The 24,672-nt window shown below is 38.6% G+C and overlaps 1 protein-coding gene across 15 annotated transcripts in view; it reads left to right on the forward strand.

Annotated features, from left to right (window-relative positions):
• PTPRD (protein tyrosine phosphatase receptor type D) overlaps positions 1-24,672 on the forward strand; it is a 2,314,079-nt gene that overhangs the window by 1,722,562 nt on the left and 566,845 nt on the right. The gene's annotated exons all lie outside the window — the stretch shown is intronic.

Genomic DNA, 24,672 nt, shown 5'->3' on the forward strand with positions numbered 1-24,672 from the left:
CTCTTTACTTCTGGCCAGGTCTTTCCATCAAGTTCAGGTTGATACTGAGTCCTGGGTTCCCCTGGAGGTATGTCCCACTAAGAAATCTTTGTCTGTGTTGTTTTACTGGTGCAGACAGCTCATGGCCCAGGCCCTCTCTGGTGATATCAAAACTCTCTAGGTCCAAGTTCAAAATCTTCCACACATTCTCTGTGTCTGCTTTTAGCCAGACACCATCACTATATGGTAGCTTACCTCAAAGCTTCACTTAATGTATCAACCCTCAGAAGCACTTTCTGATCCTTTCAACCTGCACATCTGTCTTCTTATCTAAATCCCAGCCCAGCTCAATCCATACCTTCCTGACCATGCTATGGAAAAAAAAAAAAACTCTTTTGTAAACTTCTCTTATGCTTATTGTCTTTTCACTCATTTAGCTATGAGTCAGTCTGCATGCACCTTGAGATGAGTGTCTACGACTTACGCTTGTTTGATATTCCCTTCAGCAGAGAACCCACAGGCATTTAATAAATATTCCTTGATTGATAGATTTTGGCCTCTGTCTCTACCTCAACAAAATGAAATATTATGGCTGTATTGTAAGTGTTTCATAATAAAAATGATCATCAGCAAATATAATTTATCCTGATGTATTTCACAGTATTGTAGATATATTAAAGTTTCTCCTGTCAAAAGCCTTTCTTTTAACTTGTTTTTATCATTTTAGAAAGAGGCATTCATTCACTTCAGTTACCTACATAAAATTAGAGCTAATCTACAGTTCTCTTTCTTGATCTCAAAGCAACCATAGGTATGCTTTTATTTTTACCAATTTGATTGGAATTATCAACTTTGGGATTCATTTCTGATGAAAAAGAACCTGAATCTGTAATACTAACTCTAAAGGAACTAAAGGGAATGTTTTATGTGCCTGTGGGAAGCTTTAGCACTGTACAAATTAATTGCACTCATCTATAATCTTTCTGGGAGTCACATATATGCAGGCCAATTGAATCATGAAATTAAACCTGAAACTATTCAAGTCACACAGACTATGGGATGATATTATCTCAGAATTACCTACCCCTCTCCATTAATCTATTGATAAAGTAAACAGTTTTATTATCTTCTGCCCCAGCATTTGGCCCAGCGTTTGTTTGTGTCAATAACTAGTTCCAAAATTTTTACTAAAATTAAATGTTAGGTTGTGATTCTTTATAATGAAATTTCATTCATCATTGAGCCAGTGTTGACTTTTGTGTTCTATATGCTATTTTATGCTATTTTAAGCTTGGGTAAAATTTCTGCCATCTATATTAGTTTCAGCAAATGAACAAACCACAAGTCTGTCCTGTTCTACTGTATTATTTTAAGCTTAATGTTATTAGAAGCTATTGTGCTTGGATACAATGGGAATCGTGTCCATAACCAATTCTGAAGGCAATAGGCAGTTGAGAAAGTAGTTCAATAAACAGATGCTTCCTCTTTTTAAAGAAAATTATATTTATGTGAGCAGGCCTTCTCCATATAAGATAGTCTGCATGTTTAAAAGGCAATCATTTCCCCCAGTTTATTCACTTAAATGAAATCACTACTGCTCACAGAAGTATTCCCTTGTCTTGCCCCATGTCAACACTCTGATGTGTGGAGTTGGACTGAAAAAAGATAGGAAATGAAATTCCACAAGTGTGTCAGGTTTAAAAGAGCAACTGGAGTTTTAAATAGCTCTCTTGATTTTTTAAGGATTTTTACAAGAGCAAACTACAGGGGGCAGCAAATATTAACAGGCTCATAGGAGTGTGCTGAACCTTGGAATTAACAAGTGCTAGTCGGCTCAACTTCTCTCTGAAGAGAAATGCCCAACTGTAATGTGAAATGTACAGTTTTCTCATTGCTTTAGCTTTATGATATATGACAGTTAAATCTAGAAGGCTCTTCCTAGCTGTCTTTACACAGTAAACTAAAGCCTGGAGGAGTGTCTCACATTTCAGCAGCACTCATTGTCTTCCTCAAATTCTGCAATCAAGTGTGATGTGCTGAAGTGACATGGATTAAAAACCTGGGATTATCTGAGCATTAAAAAGTGAATGCAGGGCACAGGAACTGCACACATATCGGGGAGAGGAGAAAGCATGCTACAAAGGACATTTTATTCTCTATTTTATTTATTCATAATGAGTTGAAGTCTGTTGGACTTTCCTGAAAAATCTTCCACACTGTTTGAAGGTTCTATTATCTAAGAGATAGTTTCCAACTCTTCGGTGTATTTAAAATCAAACTCGCGATCACTGAATTTCCAAAGTAAAACTCTCAGTCTCTTTTTCAAAAGGACAGAGAGAGTGGGAACATATTACCCATTAATAGTGTTGAACTTGGCTTATGTTTTTATTTTGGTAACCAAAAAGATAGAGAATGCCAGACCCTCTTGGAGGGGCTTTGATCTCATCCTGGTGTATCTTATAAAATAGTCTCATAGAGGCTTTGGGGAAAGTCTGAAAAGCAGAAAAGGAAACATTGTCATTCTTTCACCTAGCTCAAATCCCCATGTTTAAAAATATCTACAGCTGCTAGGAGGGTTGCAAAGTTCTTTAATTGGCGATTCATATAGTTACTAACATAGAGTAAGAGTACTGCACAAGACTTAAAGGCAGAAGTTGAATCAGTTTCCAAAGTAAAAAGTGAAAATATAAAGCTTGTGACAATATATATGCAAAAGTCAGCATGCATTGGAGTGAGAAGTGAAGAGACTTGATTCCTATTTCGGTTTCACAAGCAGATCTCTTGGGCTCTCTGGGCTCCAAATCGTTTGTTGTCTCTCTCTGTTGAGTGGTGCCATCTACAATTCGTAATTCTTAATTTAAGTTGGCTCCTGTGTTCCTTTTTTGTGATGAAATATTATAAATTAACAACAAGGACATATTATAAAAACAACCATGAGCCCATCAGTCAAGAGTAAATAAATGTTAATATGTCGTTTTACCCCAAAACTTTCCTTTTTCAAATGACATTTTTACACACTTTGTTGCAATATAGCATAGGTTCAGTTTACTAAATATTTACTAAGTGTACAGTTTAATGACTTTTCATAAGTTGAAAACACATGTGCAACCAAAAATTGGATGAAAATATAGGACATTACAAGCATCATGTATGACCACATCTATACCCACTTACAATTTCTACGCACCCCCCAACCCCCACATTCTGACTCCTATCAGGATACATGGACTTTTGTTTTTATATAAATCATGCAATATGTATTTGTCAGTGTCTGGTTTCATTTGCCCAACCTTATGTTTGCGAGGTTTATCCATACAGTTGCATGCAATTGCAAATTTTTTTTTTTTTTTTTGAGATGGAATCTCACTCTTGTTGCCCAAGCTGGAGTACAGTTGGCTGATGTTGGCTCACTGCATGCAACCTCTGCCTCCCAGGTTCAAGTAATAATCCTGCCTCAGCCTCTTAAGTAGCTGGGATTACAGGCACACATTACCATGCCTGGCTAATTTTTTGTATTTTTAGTAGAAACAGGGTTTTATCACATTAGCCAGGCTAGTCTCAAACTCCTGACCTCAGGTGATCCAACCGCCTTGGCCTCCCAAAGTGCTGGGATTACAGGCATGAGCCACTGCGCCCGGCCTAGATTGGTTATTCTTATTGCTGCCTGGTATTCCATCATGTGCATATCTTCGGATGTGTTTTACATAATACAATGTGAGAGATACAATATGTTTGAGCTGTATATCTTTTCTTGTCTATTTTTTTTTACTTCTACTTATGCAGATGTATTCTTTAATGATATATAAATTGTTCTGTGGGATTTGAATTTTTCATAAATAGTTCCTTACCATTCATACCATTCAACAGCAAGCTTTTCTTCCCTCAACGTTGTGTCATAAAAGTGTTTCCGCTTTGATAGATGCATACCTAGTCCATTTTAACTTCTGAAGAGTGGCCCAATTAATATACCACATTTTCAAATGTGTATCTTATTGATGGCCACTTAGGTTATATCTTCCTTGTGCACATGCATAAGAGGTCCCCCGCTGCATACCTGGAAGTATGTTTGCATCTTTACCACATTGTGCCAAAGTGCTTTCAAAGCAGGTGTAGCAAAAAGCCATAAGAGCTCTCACTGCTCCACACACTTGCCAACACTTGAAATTGTCAGATTGCTATTTGTTTGCTTGTGGATTGTTGGGTTTTGTCAGTTTTCTGAGAGTGAAATTGTGTTTCTCTGATTACTGGAAATGTTGAGCTTGAGCATCATGGTCCTTTCTTGGTCACTTCACTTCTGTTTCTCTACAAGCCTTTTCTTTTCCACACTCAGCTCCCTTCTCTACTCTCCCCTGGAATTTTGCAGGTGGCAACACAGATTTTTATCTCTTTCTGTCTTCTGATAATGAAAGGAGGCTGCTGCCCAATTCAATGCTATTCCATTAAATGATAATCTGTTCACATCTTTTCTTTATTATCTCCGGGAACATGCTTCTGTTTTAACCTCTCTTCTCCCATCAGCATTTTTTCTCTCTTGGTCCTTTCCTATTTGCAAAACAAAACCCTTCAAACGTCTTCTATCCTATATATATTTTTTCCTTTATTCAGCATCCTAATTAAATGTCTAAACTGCTCATCTCTTATTCACCATCAAACTTCTTAGAAAACTTAGTTTTTGTTCTCATATCCTGATGTCTCACTATAGTCGGATTCAACTATGCCACTGCCATGGACATCAAGATTATCAATGACATCTTAATTTCATGACTCACTTTATTGTCTTCATCTTATTTCACTTCCATAGACTTTATGCCTGTACTCTCACACTTCCTTCCTTCAGTAAATTATCTGTGTGCTTTTATTTCTCTGGGTCTTTGCATGTCCGCTACTTGGTAAAATCTTCCCTCCTCTCAACCTTGGAACTAGTGGTTCTTTCTTCTGAGCTTCCATAGAACTTTGTCTATATATATATATATATATATATATATATATATATATATACACACATATACATATATATACACACACATATATATATGCACATATATATGTATACACACACACACACATATATATACATTCAACTTTGTATTATTATTATTATATTTGTCCATAATAAGAGAGATTCTAGAGGATTTATATTTCTGCATCCCCAGTGCTTAACACAGATTCTTGGAAAATGTTTGTGGCATGAATAAATAACTTGGGCAAGGACTTCTGTGGAGTCCCTTCTAGTTCTAACATAGCAGTTCAGAGTCTGTGATGATGAAGAAAGGTCCTCTTTCCTCCTGCACTGACTCCCCTTATCCATCTGCACAAATGGCCTACTCCCTGCTAGAGAAGTCATATGCCAGAATCCAAGGAGTTCTATACTGGTCTGAACAAAATTTCTGTCACAAGCTGAGGAAAAGCAGCGTGGATGGAGGAGTTAGTCATACTGAACTCTCCCATGCTGTTAGGGCTGGGGTCAGCAGAGGATCAGGTGAAGCCCAGACTGGAATTCTGTTTCTTTCCTTTCATCTCCCAAACCTCAAGCACAGAGAAAAGAAAAGCAAGAAGGGAGGGAGTAGAAAGGGGAGAGTATGTGAATGAATAAGAAGAAAACAAGTGTTCACAAGGGGATGTTAAGAAGGGGAAGATAATCACAAGGATTTTTAGCCCACTCAGAAGAGCAGAGATAAAATTAAGTCTTATACAAGAGACATAGACTTTGATTTAGATCACCTAAATCTGCCCGACTCTACGACTGCTGGGATTCCCAAGGTGGTTTTAAGCTGTCACAGAATGACTTTATTTTGCTTCCAGTGGTTCCTAGAACTCTGCAGCAATTCCTAATAAATGTTTTCAATGCATTTACTCATGGCAAAGGGCACCATTGTCATATTACTTGGCCCAATTTTGCCATGTCAGGTGTATGAGTATATCCTGCCTCCATCACTGTGTCCATTGCAGGGAGAAGAATTCAGGCCATGTGTGGCTTTCCTAGTAGGAAGAAATTGCTGTTTTTCAGAATTATCAGTTGCTAATTTTGTATCAAATTGTATGCTGCTAACTTGTGCATATAACGAATGGCTCTTCAGTGTATTAGCATTGTTTTTTAAAGATCACTCTTTTCCATGTATGTTAAAGAATGCTTACCTTAAAAAATAAAACTTAGATTGGCCAGGCACAGTGTCACGCCTGTAATCCCAGCACTTTGAGAGGCCAAGGCGGGCGGATTACGAGGTCAGGAGATCGAGACCATCCTGGCTAACACGGTGAAACCCCGTCTCTACTAAAAATACAAAAATTAGCCGGGCGTGGTGGCGGGCGCCTGTAGTCCCAGCTACTCGGGAGGCTGAGGCAGGAGGATGGCCTGAACCCGGGAGGCGGAGCTTGCAGTGAGCGGAGATTGCGCCACTGCACTCCAGCCTGGGTGACAGAGGGAGACTCCGTCTCAAAAAGAAAAAACAAAATTAGATTAATTCAAAGCATAGAGGTTCTGAGAGAGGTGTATGTATCCCATCTGTTCAAATACAGGGGCTAATTGATTTTCCAAAGACCTTGATCCTTGTTTTTAAAGTGACAGAATTCACTTCGAAAACCTCATGACTTATTTACACTTAAAAATGATAAAGCTTACCTCATCAGTAATCCTAAAAGGCAGTTGAACCTGGTCTGTGACTGAAAAGGCCTCTTTTGCCCATTTCCTCTTTGAGACAGGCAGCTGCTGAACGTGGCCTTCTCATGCCCTCATTTTAGCCTGCTTTCATGATGAAATAACAAATGAAAACAGGCAATTATAATAGCACCTTGCTTCCTAGAGACCAATGCTTCTGGAAAAATGGCTGTACTGTATAAATAGTAGATAGGTTATCTGCTTGCCTACCGTGGTATGGAAGACAAGACTCTCTTAAAGGAGAGAAAAGTAAAATATACCACAAAATAGGAAGAAAATTTGTTCTAGGAATGGATATGTTTAAGGGAATCTGAAAATAGCTGTCTAACAAGTACATTAAAATAAAGATCTTTCCATGCAAAGGTCCAGGCTACCTTTTGTTTAACATACACTTTTTCTAACCACATTGATTCAGCCCTGACCCAAAAGATGAAGTCTAGCTGGTGAGTGGTTCTGTGTCACTTGCGAGTCTTCGGGTGGAGACAAGGGGAAGCACTATGAATTTATGAGAGGTGACAAGATTCTTGCCTGAGGCCAATAGTTTCTTAGACTTGTACACATCCAGATAGAAATGTGAGATGGAAAACAGTAGTGTCTCTTACTTCCTAGCATATTAAGCCTGGAAAAGAAACCGTTTCCTGATGTACCTAGGTAATGTTACCCTTCTGTATTTTTCATTCTCAATCCATTTCATTTGAATTGCTCTGCAAGTCTTTTATTGTAGCCGTTGATAAAGGGCATACATGCCAAGTTAGATATTTATATATTTTTGATGAGAATATTCTGAGATATATTTATTTTGATCATATATCCAATTCAAATATGGGCACTGTGAAAAGAGAACACTTTTACACTACTGGAGGGAATGTAAACTAGTACAACCACTATGGAAAACAGTGTGGAGATTCCTTAAATAACTGAAAGCAGAATTACCATTTGATCCAGCAATCCCACTACTGGGTATCTACCCAGAGGAAAAGGAGTCATTATATGAAAGAGACACTTGCACATGCATGTTTATAGCAGCACAATTTGCAATTGCAAAAATATGGAACCAAACTAAATGCCTATCAACCAACAAGTGGATAAAGAAAATGTGGTATATATAACCATGGAATAGTACTCAGCCATAAAACAAATGAAATAATGACATTCACAGCAACCTGGATTAAGTTAGAGACCATTATTCTAAGTGAAGTACCTCAGGAACGGGAAACCAAATATCTTATGTTCTCACTTTTAAGTAGGAGCTAAGCTATGAAGATGCAAAGGCATAAGAATGATACAATGAACTTTGGGGACTTGGGGGAAGGGTGGGTGGGGGATCAGGGATAAAAGACTACACATTGAGCACAGTGTACACTGCTCAGGTGATGAGTTCACCAAAGTCTCCAAAATCACCACCAACGAACTTATCCATGTAGCCAAAAACCACCTGTTCCCCAAACATTACTGAAATAAAAGAAACATTTTTAAATATATATGGGCACTGAATTAGGCTGGGTGATCTCAGTGTATGATTTGCTCATTATTCATTTATTTATTAACTCAACACATATCTATTATATTGCCTACTAGCCAGGAACTTTGCTAGGAGCTGAGAATTCAAGGGTGAACAAGACATACATATGCAATTTCTCTCTCTTTCTCTCTCTACTCTCTCTCATTCTCTTTCTCACTCTCATTCTACCATCTCTCTGTATTTCTGGTTTTATTAAATATCATCTTCAAAATCATCCAGATGCCCAAGTCAGAATCTGGGAAGCCATCCTAGGCTAAACTTTCTCCTCCTCTTCATTTCCCTGCAATGAATTCCTTGGTTCATACCCTCTTGGGTTTCTGCCTGGAAAATTGCAATAGGAGGGACACAGGTCTAATAATAGATAGGCAGTGAATATCCTTATTATTTAATATCTTGAGCAACAAATAAATGTTTTACATTTAATATTACAGTTCATCTCCAAATAACCTTGTAAGGAAAGGATATTACTGCCTCCATTATACAGATAAGGAAAATAAAGCTCAGGGTGGTTACATAAGCTGCTCTGGGCCTTCAAGTTAATAAGTACAATAACCTTGGTTTGGATGCAAGATAGTTGGACTCCAAAGTCTGTGTTCTCTCCACTCTGTCACATGCTTTGCATGCAACATGCTATTCCCTGATTGTGTTTCTCACTCATGATGGTTCCCAGGAGAGACCTCTTCACACACACCATTAGCTCATCCCTCTGAGGTGATATTTTATGGCTAAGGTGAAGCACCACAGTTAGAAGCAGCCATAAAAATAACCTCAAGGTGAAGCACTTAATCTTGGAAGAGTGAATTGTTAGGTCGTAGCCTGGTACTATTGGGAAACCTCTCATAAAAGCCCCTTATGAATTTTGGTTTCACACAAGGGAGACAATGTTTGTCATCTTTTCGTTTTCTTTGTCTAAAATCTCTTTGGGACTAGAGGAGTATTATTTTATGTTACCTTTTTAGACAAGGCAATGCCTGAAAAGCATATCTACCTTGAATTTAGTGGTAAGAAAAGCATTAGGTGATGGTATATCGGGTACGCTTTCAAGTATCCAGATTATATCACCCAAGTATATAATAAATGTAAAAGCACTTTTAAAACCATAAATAGCCATGTAAATGAAAGGTATTACTATGTTGGTACATAAACATAGACTTTCACATAGCACTTGATGAGCACTCTTGTTTTGTTGTTGTTTTTCCACTTTTCAGAAGTAAGATGATATCACTTGTAAGTTCCATTGTGTGCTTGTCATTTTGTGTATGTCATGGAGTGATGAGCACTCTCTAAAGAAAGCAAAAACAAACTAATACCACTTGATTATTCTGTTAAAGAGTGAGAGTAATCATTCTTTTAAATTTTCACATTGAAAAATGCAGCTATTTGATTTAAAATCCCCACGTTTGTGGGCATATATAATGAATTTCCTAACGTGTTTCATGTTAAATGCACTGGAAGCTGTGGTTTTCCAAGAATTGAGATGGTTCTTCCAGTAAGTTCCAGTGAGGAAAGATAAGACTTGACATCAAAGCGCTGATGTGTTTGCATACATTGCTGAAAGTGGCGGGGAAATAATCATAGAAGGTGGACACTTTTGTGTATTGTAAAATTTTAAATGGCATTTGCAAAACTGAGCGACATATCAACAATTGAAAACTCTTAAAGAGGTAGTTTTGTGTTCTGCAAGTGTAGATTTCATTACTGCTTCCTTTGAAGTAAAAATCTCATCTCTTTGTAACTAGGATAGGTTTTGAAGAAACAAAACTTCAAGAGCTTTAGATGGGCAATAAAAAAAATGTTTTAATCTCCTACAGGAGAGATGTGATTTATAGGGCAACGTATTTTTTATGACACATTGATGTTTGCAACAGACCAGGCCAGTAAGTAAGAAGTTCAGATTTAAAAGGAAAGAGTGGTGACATAACTTTCCTTTACAGGTGTCATTTGGCTTAAAACAACCTTTGCTCACCCAGTGACTGAATCATTTTGGATCTGTACAAGTGGGGTTTGTGTAACAATTGTTACTTCTTCCATCTATGTGCAGGAGCCGGCATCTCACTGCCAAGATGGTATTTAATGAAATAGGAATAAAATGATCTGTGCATGTCTGTGTTTGACAGTGGCCTTAAACCAGTCTTGGGGGTCTCAACCACCTAGGTCTCTGCCGTGAGATACTCACTTTAAGAAGAGGCAGCAGAAAATAATGGTTAATAGCATGCATTATGGAGTCTGACAAACCTGGGTTCAAAAGCCACTTTTGCCTTATATGTACTGTATTATATGGCCTTGGGCAAGTCATTTACTTAATATTTCTGTACCTCAGTTAACTCACATGTAAAATGGGGATAAGAAAGCCACTTCAGAAGATGATTTTGTGGATTGAGTAATGCCATATGCTTTAAATGCTTAGCCCAATGTCCAGTGCCTAGGAAGTAATCAGTTAAGCTTTACATTATTTTTTAGTCATTTACAAAATATTTATTATCTACCATGAACCGAACAAAATAGAAATGTAGTTTGTATGTGTATATCTTCCAGGAATGAAGCATGGCCCGACACCGCCTCCGTATTATATGGAAATGTATAATTAGAGTTTTTAAGCATTTTTTAACCACCAGCACATTAGCAAACAACAAACACTATTGCACGGTGCAGAGTTTGTTTACTTGGCAAAATGTAGATAATGCAGCTGCTTCACACAACAGTCAAGGGGTAGGGGGTGCTGACTGCAGAAAAAATTCAGCCCTAGGTCTATATTTAGTTAGAATGTGACATCATTTTAAAACTTGAGTTATTTAAACCATACATTTTAAATGTTTGTTATTTAAGAAAACTTGAGAAATCAAGTAAATGTCCCCATTCTTCCTAACTGCATTTAACCAAACAGAACTTAAAACAGAAAGGGCTATAAGGTAATTAATTTCAAAATCCATAACATCTATATCATGACATGGCTATCTGGGTCAAAATCTATGTCCTGGAACATAATAACCATATGCTATAAAATACAAATTATATAACAGCATAGGCCAATAAGGTGAGTCTCCATGCTGTCCACAGACATTAGCATTATGAAAGGGTTTCCTTTCATAACTATGGCAATTACACAGTTAGTGAAATACCATTAAGCATATCTTTTCATGTGTAGTTATGGCTGTGTCTATATGACACTGAACATCTGTATGAAAATCAAAAATTTCAATCAATCCTCCAGATGTCCCCAAATATCAATATGTCTGGCTTATGAACAAAGCAGCTGGACTTAAGTTTTTCATTTCATTTTCTTCCAGGCGTTGGTCTCTTATAGACACAAATCTCTTTTTGAGTTCTTTCCTACCAATCACCTTTGGGATTATAACCAAATTACTAAAAACCAAAAAGGTGTGTCATAATAAATATTTTTCTCCTGTTGAAGGATGCAATTCACCAAAAATCTGCTAGATCATACATGGATGCAAGTTGTTAAGAATGTGGCAGTGAAAAACTTAACACAATTAAGAGCATGGAAGTAATTTGGCTCTAGAAATAAAATGTTCCCTATGTTCATATTTATAGAAAGCATATGATCTGATATGGGTACATTCAGGTTTTCTAAAGACAGAGGCAGGCCGGGCATGGTGGCTCATGCCGATAATCCCAGCACTTTGGGAGACCAAGGTGGGTGGGTCGCCTGAGATCAGGAGTTCGAGACCAGCCTGGCCACTCCATCTCTACTAAAAATACAAAAATTAACCGGGTATGGTGGCAGGTGCCCGTAATCTCAGCTACTCGGGAGGCTGAGGCATGAGAATTGCTTGAACCTGGAAGGCAGAGGTTTCAGTGAGCCGAGATCCCACCATTGCACTCCAGCCTGGGTGACAAGGGCGAGACTTGGTCTAAAAAAGAAAAAAAGAGGCTGTGTGGTATAATGGAAAGACACATGTATTGGCATCAGAAAATCTTGAACATGAGTTCAGATTCTGTCCTTTACTTGTGGCACTGTGAGCCTTAATTTCTTCTCTGGTAACCAATCATCTTTGTTTGCCAGAGACTTTCCCAGTTTTATCCCCAAACATCCCATGCCCTGAGAAACCCCTCAGTCCCAGGAAAATGGATGATTGGTCACCCTGATCCTCATCTATACAATGAGGGTAATAATAACTTCCTCGCAGAGTTTTACTGCAGAATGGTGAATAAGTAAAGGACCTAGCACAGCCAAGAAGAGTAGGGTCTCCAAATGGGAACTATTATCATCATTATCAATCTCATTCACATTTCCTATTCTGTTTCCTCTCAGAGCACAGGCTCGTCTGTTTCCATTTTATTCAACACAATCAGCACTTCACTTGCACTATCATAGTCATGCTAATTGATTCCATCTCATTCTCAAAAGCACTAAATTTCTACATTGTATTCCCCCTCACTGATGGTCATGAGCTTTACATCATCCTCACTGGAATCCAGGAGATAACTTTTTGTTTCCTACCATGGAGACTTGATATGTTTCTATAATCCAGATGTGCAGTATGTAACCTCCAGTGCCCACAGCAAGCCCGACACATAGTGGGCCCTCCACAGATACTTGTGAAATGAATGAATGGTTCATAAACAAAGAATAGAAAACTACAGGTGAGTTATGGCAAATCAATCGAGGAAACATCAAACTGTAGCCCTTCTCTTTGCTACAAACTCCCTTTTCTGTTGTGGATTTCAATTTACCTGCTGCAGAAACATTGCTTACTATCTTTCAGAAGTCAGCTGGCTACGTTTCCTTTCCAGAACGGAAACCTTCGGAATAGCTAGTCTAGTCTGCTCCCTCCCACTCTCTGGTTCCATAGTGCCTTTTGGTTCTCAAGTCCCTGATTGCTCTTCTGCTATGTTGAGGCCTCCACCAGCCATGTCTAGTCTCATCACTTGGTCCAGCTCCGAACTCAAGGACCATTCTCTTGAATTATTTAGATTTTTCTCTTCACCTTATTCTACATTCTGGGTTACTCATTTTCCTGTGCCTTCCACTTCAACCAAGTTGTACTCCTGCTTCCAGGCTTCCCAATGCCTGCAGTCTCAGAAGTTAGACTAAATAGCAACAGAATCGAGCATCATCCTTTTCCTTCTTTGTCTTGCAACACAGGATCCACCTTCTCCCAGTTTTCCCTAATAGGTCTCATCCAATGTTTAACCTGCCCTGACAGTCTCAGCATAGCCATTCTCTCAGTGCTGGCTGACGGAATCAGATGGAGCTAGGTTTTGAATAAGTATTGCATTTACTGCAGCATGACATTAAATGACTGTTTCCATATTCCTGAACCTCAATTACTACTTTGGTAAAACGGGGATAAGAATTGTACTTGTGATAAAATAGGAATAAGAATTACGGAAAATAAATGAGGTAACATAAAGCTTGCCCACGAAAATTCATTCACTCCCATTCGTCCCAATACTCTTATCATTTCTAAGAGTGTCTATCTTCACTTTCTTAAAATTCTGTGGGAGAAAATAATTGTGAAGATTCTTGAACGTATATCCCCAAATATTTTGCTCTGTCTTTGGTAGGCTCTAATATCCATTACTGGACTGGCTCCAGAAGGCATACACAGGTCCACTCTGTTAGATCTGGGTTGGGAATGGGATTAGGACCAAAGCATTCAGGTGGTGCAAGTGATTTTGAAAATGAAAATACAAGATCTATATAAAATAAAGTCCTCAATGGGGTCTCTTCAGAAGCACAGGGGAGAAAGAGGAAAGCTTACTCTCCTGACCTCTCACCTCAGCGTTTTTCTTCCTTCCACTTTCAAGCAGTGAATAATCAATATGTCAGAGTGCATTTAGATCTAAATCCAATTAAGTTTGACCTTAGGGATAGTTACTCATAGTTACCAGCAGGTGTGTGTTTGGAAGAAATTGTCATCTGTGCCCTTTGTTCAATTTTCAGATTACCCAAGTTTATGGTCCTGACTGATTAACAACACTGGCCAATGAATGTCTAAGGAGAACAGCTGCTGGCTTAAGTGTCTAGGCATTTGTGCTGAAAAGGATTTTAAGAAAGAAATCACCCCTCTCTACTGACTCCACACAGAACAAATCTAGGAGTTGAAAATATTCTATAGCTTTCATCTAGACCCTTATGATAGTTGCTATCATAGTTGTTAGCCCATGGTTAACATTATTTAACCACCGTGGCCGTTGGTATCATCGTTTGTGCAGTGCTCTGCAAGATTGTTGTGAGAATTAGAATTAATATATGTAATCCAATTGGCACAATACCTGACACATAGTAGATGCTCAATTAGTGATACTGATTATTAATATAATTGATATTATTAAGGCATTTGACAGGAATTTCAAACATCCGACCAGTATTCACTGTGGGGGAAAAAATGTGTGTGTGGGCATGCAATGTATGTGCAAGTGTGCATGTATGATTTTGACCAATTTTCACATGTATCCTCCATTAATAGTGCCTATTATTTTATTATTTTAGATTGACTTCAGAAGTCATGCTCTGAAATACCTTTTTTTTTTTGAGACAGAGCCTTGCTCTGTCACCGAGGCTGGAGTGCAGTGGTGTGATCTCGGCTTACTGCAACCTCCACCTCCTGGCTTCACCTGATTCTCCTGCCTCAGTCTCCTGAGTAGTTGAGACTGCAGGCACCCACCACCATGCTCGGCTAATTTTTATATTTTTAGTAGAGGCAGAGTTTCACTATGTTGGCCAGGCTGGTCTCAAACTCCAGGACTCAAATGATCCACCCACCTCAGCCTCCCAAAGTGCTGGGATTACAGGCATGAGCCACCACACATGATCCTCTAAAATATCTTAATCACAGTCCCTCAGTTTGGTTTCTGTTGGCCATAGGAGGAGAAAGATGCTACAAATGTGAGTAGCTATAAAGGTTCTGAACCTATAAAGATTCTGGTTCTCTGCTAGGTACTTTTCACACATTTTCTCATCTGTTTCTCTACTTTTGTGAGGGTCAGAAGACCTGGATTCTGGTCTCAGCTTTCCCTGCCTACAAAACTGTGGTCTACAACAAATTACTTCACCACTTGGATCTGTAATTTTGCAATCTGTAAAACAAGAAGATTGCATCGGACCAGTTTTAAGATCCTTTCCAAAGCTCTAACTTTAAAGTGAGATACTATAAGATCAATATAAAAATAAATCTAATCCAGGAGAAATGAAATGAAAGGGACGCCACTCTGTTTTTATTCAATGAGTCAACAGTATTTCTTTGGGTGTTCCTTCTTCTAGATGCTATAAGGGGAAAAAGGAAAAAAGAGAAGACCCTGTTGTTTCTTGGTCTAACATACTTTCTCCGGACTGCTTTTATCTGCACTCTGGTTGACTTCTGAGGCATGATCCTCAGGACTCCAGAGCTCTTCTCTTCTCCGCTTATTTTTCTACCAGCCTGTTTGACAACAGTCAGCCCAATCCCACCCTGCAGGATAAAACATGGTTCTTGGTGAGAAAGCTAAATGGCACCTTCCTTCTGCTTTCCTTCCTCTGAGTGAGAAGACAGGAAGAAGCTCATTAAGAATCCAGAAGAATGTCTAGAAAGGTAACTGAGGCTCTCTCTCCATTAGAGGAATGACCAAATTGCTGCAGAGAAAACGATGGCTGGATGAGTTTTTAGATCTCTGTGACTGTAATTTTTTTTCTCCACTGTTTCTTTCCTTCGCTGGTCAATTGTGTTTGTCCTTAAAACGCAGGTCTTAAAAGCTTTTAAAAACTCTGTCTCCAATGGCCCCACCTCTCACTCTTTCCACTATACTATGCTTCCACACTTTTAGAAAAGCACGTACATTGGATTACGGTTAGTTGTCTGTATGCCTGTCTTTTACTTAAACTTATACCACTGTAAATATATCAGTACATTGTGATGTATAGTAAAGCCCTTCCATTGTCTTGTACAGAAAGAACGGTATACTACATTGTAATTATTTACAGAAATCTTGTAAAAGGAAGATATTCTCATGTTTGAGAGGAAAAATGTACGTAACTTGAATAAAGCCTAATATGTCTGACCTAACCAAATGGATATATTAGAAGTGAGTTCTTTACAAAAATATTCATGGAAAACTTCTTTTAAGACTAAATTTTCCTATTGGTTATTAATGGGAATTTATAAAGATCTGACTGATATACAACTTTTTAGTAATATTATCTGTCACTAGACTGTTAGCTCTTTGAGACCAGGGAATAAATACATTTGATTTCTTTTCCATTGTATCCATGGTGCCTGGAATGCAGTAAGTGCTTAATAAATATTATAGGCAGAATGTATAAATGACAGAAGAAATGAAGAATTAAAAATCCCTGCTGCATATCACAAATTACCTTTGAGGCCAGGCACAGTGGCTCACACCTATAATTCTAGCACTTTGGGAGGCCGAGATGGGTGGATTACTTAAGCTCAGCAGTTCGAGACCAGCTTGAGGAACATGGCGAAACCCCGTCTCTACAAAATATATATACATATATTTTTAATAAGCCAGGCATGGTAGTGTGCATGTGGGAGGATGGCTTGAGCCCAGGAAGTTGAGGCTGCTGTGAGCCAAGATTGCACCACTGCACTCCAGCCTGGATGACAGAGTCAGACCGTGTCTGGAGAAATAAAAAAGAAAATACCGTAGAGATAATATTATAGGCAAATGAAACCAACTACATTAAAATATTTTAATTCTCTTTATTTGTGCTTGGATAAATGTGTTGTTATACATATGAATAATCACTTCTTGCTCGTGCTCTAGGATGAGGAATAACACCATGAGTTGGCAAAGGGAAAAAAAAAAGTGCAGTATACCTGGTCTATTTGCTTGTTTGCTTGTCTTTGCGGTAATGTAATGTTATTTCATTACTCCCAATAGGCACCCTCAGATTAAACAGTAATAGTTAGCTCTGAACATTTAGAATTTTACTCAGTAAAAATAATGGCGTTAAAATCAGTAAGCAGGAGTTGATTGTATGCTAAGCAGGGGTTGATTGTATGCTGTGCTTCATCATCATCTTCGTGAAGAAAGAGAAAAGGTAGAAGCAAGTGCCTGTAGATTTCCACAGGTAACACTAAGGGAGGATGCGCCAGACCTAGAATTGAAGGCTTCTTCAGAAAAACCAACTTGAGAGAGGATCTAAAATCCCTTCTTATCTCTCAGACACTTGCCATTTATATGCTGTTTATTCAGTGATTATAAACATGGCTACCCTTCCAGCTTATATCAAATATCACCAGGTAAATTATTGGCAGAATATATTGTGGGTTTTCTCAGGGCTATGACTGAGAAAAAATGCCACCTTTGTTTCTTATGGTTTAGCTACTTTTCACCCAGGAATCCCTGAGCTGTTATTTGAAAGGCTACATTTCAGACCCCACAGCAAACATAGGATGTATGTTTTTCTGTAAACAGGGTAACAAGCAGATTGTTGAAATGTTTAAATTGAAAACTCTGACTTAAGGAGTCAGGGAGAGAGACCAAAAAGGCTCACTTTCTGCCAAGAGGTTGCTCCTCTTCTGTGAACTGGAAGGATCACTCTTCTCTCCTTACACATTTTACTGTACCTAGAAACTTGCGGGGTGCTTAGAGCAGTCTCAGGAAATGGATGGCTGGACACTTGGCTTCCAGATTTGGTCCCGCCTCTCTCCGTCTGTGTTTCTATGAGCTAAGTTGAGGCAAACTCTAATGAGCTTTCCCAATGTAAGGTTGTCATGCCAAATTGAAAGCATTTAGCAGGAACTCTAAGATCCAGGATTCTGTTTCAAATCATTAAAATTAAATAGTATTCTTCCCTCCAAAACTTTGAAGATGTTTTGATAAGTCTATAATTCACAATTGGCATAGGGAGTAGACATTAATCATAAAGGGACCTCCAATACTAAAATAACAACCAGGGCTCACTGCCACTGGCCAATGAGCTCCATGATGATGGGCCAGTGACCTGACTGTGTCTTTCTTTTCTCATCATTGTGCTTCTAGTGTTTTGCAGTGCCTACCAAGCTCGGTGGACATTTGAGTAAATGCATGAAGAAAAGTATGAATGAATGAATGAAAAAATGAATGCAGAGCCAAGCCTATTGGGCCCAATCATATTGTGTGGTCAGTACTCATGACTGACCCTCTCCACCAATGCTCAGCACATTTATTTTCTGTGAAACCAGGATAACAGGAACAACAAAATACCTTTGAAGGAGATTTCCCATAGTGTCTCGATCACCCATCTCTCAGCTAACAGATCTCGTTTTCCTGAGCTCATGCTGGGCCCCGGAAAAGACAACATATGCCTGTAGATACTCGGGGACCCAAGACTCTCTCTGGAATACAGGAAGGTGTACTGTTTAAAGGAAGTCTGAATGCGTGTAACTTAGGCCTACTATTCCATTCTCACCCAGGGTGAAATAAGTGTTCCACAGTATCAACAGGGTAAAAGTTCATGTTACTGACCAGGAAAGCCTGGTGAACCCAGAAATGCAATCAACTGTAGCTTGGTTGAGGTGTAGGACTGACATATAATGAGAGTCACCAGGGTATAGCTACGGCCATTCTTTCTTATGCTATGCACCCCAAAAGGGATTATAAAGCACAGATAATTAAATCAGCAGAGGCTGGGTGTGATAACGCATGCCTGTAATCCCTTCCCAATAACTTTGGGAGGCCAAAGTGGGAGAATTGCTTGAGTCCAGGCATTCAAGACCAGCAGGGCAAGACCTCGTCTCTTCTAAAAATAAAAATAAAAAATAAGTTATCTGGGCATGGTAGCGTGCGCCTGTAATTCCAGCTACTCAGGAGGCTGAGGTGGGAGGACTGCTTGAGCCTGGGAGTTCGAGACCACAGTGAGCTATTGATCACACTACTGCACTCCAGGCTAGGCTACACAGTGAGACTCTGTCTCAAAAGAAAATAAAAACAAAAACAAAAAACAAGAAACAAAAAAAGAAAGAAAGAAGAATCAGAGCACTTCTGTTGATAATCAACAGAGCACTTCTCTTTTCTCCTTAAGCATAACCACCCCTTCTTATTTACTTTTCTTCTTCCATTTTTGTTCCCCACCATCCCCCACCTTAGCCTCACTTACTGGTTCTGTCTCTTTAATTTGTCTGGCTAGTTACAGAGGCAGCTGAGAGCACAATGGGTACAGTAGTCATTTTATTTCCCTCCAAGTATTGTCTGTGCCCAGAATGTAGAATTACACAGAAGGACATGTTGTGGACCAATTCCCCTGCTTTGCAATTTCCTACAAATGATCCAGCTACTGGGAACACTAAGACACAGTGTTTCATACAGTTCCTTCAGATGACTTCCTGAGAAATAAGTAATATTTGGCAATGTAAACTATTATCTTCCAGTAGGATTAATACAAACCATTTCTAAGGGCTGTAAAGCACTTTATCTTCAAACTCAATTATATAAAGTGTATACTTGAGGGTAGCATGACAACCTCCTTAAGACCAGGATTGTCAACAGCCAAGGAAAGAGTCAACCCTCTTTCTTTCCATGCTATTTCAAGTGGGTCATAAGCAACACTTTCCTAGGGTTATGTCTGTAGACACCTTGATTTCTGCCCAGCATCCTTCATGGACTTCATGTTTAAGAAAGGGAGAATTGGGTTGTCTGAGAAGAGCCACAGACACTTGTTTGTAGTGTGTAAATGGGAAAGAGCCAAAGGATGAAATCATGACTCTGGTAACTTTGTCTATTGGCCTCTCTCATTTATGAGTGTAAAATGTCACTGAGGGTTATCATTCTTAGAAAATGTTGCTGAAAAATGTGTCAAGTTTAACAGAGATCTGAAAGTTCTTTTGCATTTTTTTCCTGATAAACTTCCATCATTTTGTAAATAGAAGCAAATATGAACTTTTATAAGTTGACCTATTGCCAGAAAATAAGAAACATCAAAGACCAAAATAACAAAAAAGATAATATGCTCACTAAAATATTAGAATCTATTTATTTTTAATAATTTATTATTGCTCTGAAGTCCTTTACAGTATGAAAGTACACTGTCACTATAAAAGTCCCCTAGATGTTGGTGTCTCATAAAATTCTAAACACAGCTAAAAATGAGGTGTTTACCTATTTAGGTAGATTAAACAATGCTTAATAAACTATTAATTTGACATAGACATTATCCCGGGTTATTCATGTTGGAGTTTTTGGAATAAAGCCCAGATTATTTTTCTTCTTCTAATTTGGCTCATACAAATGATTTAAAACGTAAAACAGGCTGGGTGCGGTGGCTCACGCCTGTAATCCCAGCATTTTGGGAGGCCGAGACGGGTGGATCACGAGGTCAGGAGATCAAGACCATCCTGGCCAACATAGCGAAACCCTATCTCTAGTAAAAACACAAAAATTAGCTGGACATGGTGGCACTTGCCTGTAGTCCCAGCTACTTGGGAGGCTGAGGCAGGAGAAGCGCTTGAACCCGGCAGGCGGATGTTGCTGTGAGCTGAGATTGCGCCACTGCAGTCCAGCATGGGGGACAGAGAGAGACTTCCTCTTTAAAAAAAAAAAAAAAAAAAAAAAAAAGAAAAGAAAAGAAAAACAGGGTGGTAAAGGAAAGGGCCAAGGAGGATACACTTTAAAGGACATATTTGAAACACAATTTACTTTCACTAATATCAGACCATAGTCTTGAATTGTGTAACTTGTAAAGACATTTGCAAACATACTTGCATTTTTAATTCAAATATGGAAAACGAGTTCTTATTTGCAAAGGGTACCTGGTCACTTGGTAAAGTTTTACTGCAGTCATAAAGAACATTAAATGTGCTGAGTTATTTTTGCAAGTAAATTTCCCAGATTTAAATGATCAGAGTATACTAACTTAGACTTACAAACCTATGAATTCTTCTTGAATAGATTTCTGCCAGGAGCAAATAATGAAACCTTTAACGAGGAAATGACGAAGCTCCAAATTCTTCTGAGGATACTGTAGTGAAGTGATTATCCTGGAATATTATAGTGCATGAGCATTACAAAGGAGGTTTATAGGCACGTGGAGTTTTCAGAACTCACGACATTTTTTTCCCACAGAAAATCACATTCGTGCTCTATTTCCAGTGTTTAAAAGGAAAGGTAAACTGACATTTAGCAGATTACAGGCTTTTCATCAGCTTATTTGGTTTGATGACTATTCCTAATATATACCTCAAGTGTAGTATTTAAAAAAAACAGTCTGAGTGAATTTTTTCAGCTATGTCTCATGAGCTGTTTAAATAACAATAACAACAACAACACACATACACACACACACACACACACACACACATACTCAGATAGGCTCTCTTGGTTTGGATTAACCTGGTACAGAATATTAGAACAAAACTGATGGAAACACAAAATCAGGCCAATTCTGTGCTCTGTTATCTTAATTATATGCTCATTTACTGATGTATTGAAAAGCAGAGATTTATCAGTTAGGATATAATAAGGTCTAAGTAAGAGAAAAATCCAACAAAAAATGTTACTTAATAAAGACACTATGTTATAAGAAATTCAGGCATAGGGCTACAGGATTGGTGAATTCAGTGGCTCGGCATCACAAAGAATATTTGTGTGTGTGTTTTTCCATCTTTCCATGTCACAAAACAACTGTAAGAAGTGGATCTGTTTTTCCTCCTTCATGAGGAAAGCAGGGGTCAGAGAAGTTAAGGCATATGCACAAAGCTACTCAGTTAAGTAGCTGAGCCAGGATTTCAGCCCGCTCTGGCTAAGTCTAAAGCTTGTTCCTCTAACCACTCTAAAATCACGAAATATTATACATTGTACATGTTTAGCATTATCTAAGGACAAGAGGTGGTGCTTATTATTGAGCATAATAATATACAAGAGCATCCATACAACTAAATCTGCTTATAACTGTCAACTCCCTGTCTCTGCTATATTCTTTTGTAAGTATTCATTGAGATGTTTACCTTATGCTTGAAATAAGGTTATAAATAGTTGTAATTTCTTAGGTATCGGATGAACTGAAGCACAAAGGAACCAAACAAAGAATTCCTAATGTTATTCTGCTAGTCTTGAGTTAAGTGTATTCTGATTATACTAGAATTTCCTGGTTTGTAGCTGGGACTACAGGAATGTGCCACTATGTCTGGCTATAAAAAAAATTATTTTTGTAGAGATCACTCTCATTCTGTTGCCCAGGCTCCCGAACTCCTGGGCTCAAGGGATCCTCCTACCTCGGCCTCCCAAAGTGCTGAAATTACAGGCATGGGCTACCACGCCTGTCCTAGAACTTCCGGAGAGCTTTCTCATCACCATGAGAAAGAGCTAGAGTGATAAGCAATTATGTTATTTATCATAATTAACTTTAACATATCAGTGATTGTCAGTCTATTCTTTCATTTAATCATCCCCAAAACTTTAAAGGGGGATTAGTTTTATCTCCGTTTTATAAATGGGTGACTCTCTTTAATGCATCCATGTATGGTTGTGCAGGTTGAAGACTCTACCACTGATGAACACAGCCCTATATTTTTGACTTCTCTCCTATGCCTCCCTTGCTCCACCTGAGTGAATCTCCTCTGCATCCACTAGAAAAATGTTCTTCATTTTTCTGTCTTGAAAGTTTCATTGGAACTACCAACTTAGGTCAGAACAAATATCTAGACATTGTCTCACACATTTATCAAACATTTCCTAGGAGCCAGGCTCTGCATGGTGGTTTCAAGTAAGTGAGTTGCCATGGTCTGCACAATCACAGTATGAAACAAATATAATTATCTCTCTTTTGCAGATAAAGAAACAGGAATCGAGGTTTTAACAGCTCATTCCATGACATTCAGCTATTAACACAATTAGGGATTATGTTCTCTCAACTCCAATGCAATTTCCATTATGATAAATTAGGAAAGAGATAAGAGTCATTAGGAGAACAAGGTAACCAAGTACTTGGCTGGCCAGAGGCACTGAGGGGATTGAGATGAGGGTGAAGAGTATGAGATGCTCAGGGGAGGCGCAGAGTGAAAAGAAGGAAAAATATTGGGAAGGCCAATGACAGACCTTTCCCAGTCATTTGTTTTTGCCAGAATTAGACTCTGCAACTAGGCCACTTTCCTGTCTCTCCCAGGTTCATTTGGTGATACCCATGTTGGGAAATTGCAAAAAAAAAAGTCCGTTCAACTGTAATCACACTTGATGAACATCTACGAGGAACAAAGAATGTCTTGGTCTATCTTGGTTTGAAAAGAAAAATAAAATCTGAGTTTACAGTTGAAGGGTGTATATTTGGCAGAGTCACCACGCAAGTTATGGGCAAGTCACTGAACCATGGGCCATCAGTTTCATCACCGTTAAATGTGGGTAGTAAAATGAAACTATTCATAATGGCTGGGAATTGTTATTCATTCACATGTGGGGACAATGTAGAAATGCCCAAGGCAAACAAGTGTTACATTGTTTTATTAAATTTTTACCCTAAGTTCAAAAGTTATATATTAATCTTTTAGATGTAGTTTTGCCCCTCAAAGTCTGGAAGGACACGAGTGTTCTGTCCAGTATGATAGAGACTCCGTATTATGTTTTAATGACCAGGTGCACACACATAGTCTAGAAAATGGTGTACAAATGCACCATTACTATTCACATGGGGTAGCCTGTCAGTTAATATGGAGTCTACCCCCAATGGCCTCCAGGAGACTGTTTGGTGTCGTACCTCCCTCTCTTCATTTCCTGTCACTCATATTTCTCTGCAGGGTTGTAGACCTACGTGCCTGACACCAACGAGACCTAGTCCCCCCAGTGCTTTCGTTCTTTAAAATCAACCACTTTTATAATAAGGAAAGTCTCTTTTTGTCACTATTGATTGAAGCTCGGAGTATAATTTCCAGCCTTCATTAAGATGAAATAGATGAGAGTGAAAAGGAAATTTAAAAAATCAAGAGACAGAGAAAACCATTTATTTAGCACTCATTCAAAAGTCAAAACTTTCCAGCTCTTAGGGAACTTGGTTAAAAAAAAATAAAGTTAACACATATTTGTAATTGACCTGTTATGTGCCAGGTATCGTCCTGGAAACTAGGGGTATATGGGAAATCAATCCTCTTCAATCCCTACCCTTGGGGAGCTTATATTCTGATTGGGGAAAAAGAAGATATTAAACAAATAATTAAAACAGCCACCTACAACGTGACAGCTGGTAATAATCACTCGGAAGAAAATTTAAGCAGGGCAATAGGATAGAGATGAAGGAGTAGTGATATTTCATGCCAACGGGTCAGGGAGTGAGGCCATGTATATAAAGATTCCCTCATTCAATATTTATTGACTGCCTTTGAAGAGCTGGGTACTGTGCAAGACGGAAGATGAATAAGACATGGTCCCTGCCCTCCAGGAGCCGACAGCTCAGTGGAGAGTCTCACCACCTGCTCCATTAGGCAGACAGATTAGAAGTCTCAGGGCATATCGCTGCAGTAACATTGTACACAGTGACCAATTTGAACAGATTGTAAGTATTCCAAAACTCACAGTGGTTTCCATAAAATAATTCTCACTTCAAGTGAACATTTTCAGTTGGTGAGTAACTCTATTTTCCACCGACAGC

This window comes from Symphalangus syndactylus, chromosome 9, assembly GCF_028878055.3.
Source record: "Symphalangus syndactylus isolate Jambi chromosome 9, NHGRI_mSymSyn1-v2.1_pri, whole genome shotgun sequence".
NCBI lineage: Eukaryota > Metazoa > Chordata > Mammalia > Primates > Hylobatidae > Symphalangus > Symphalangus syndactylus.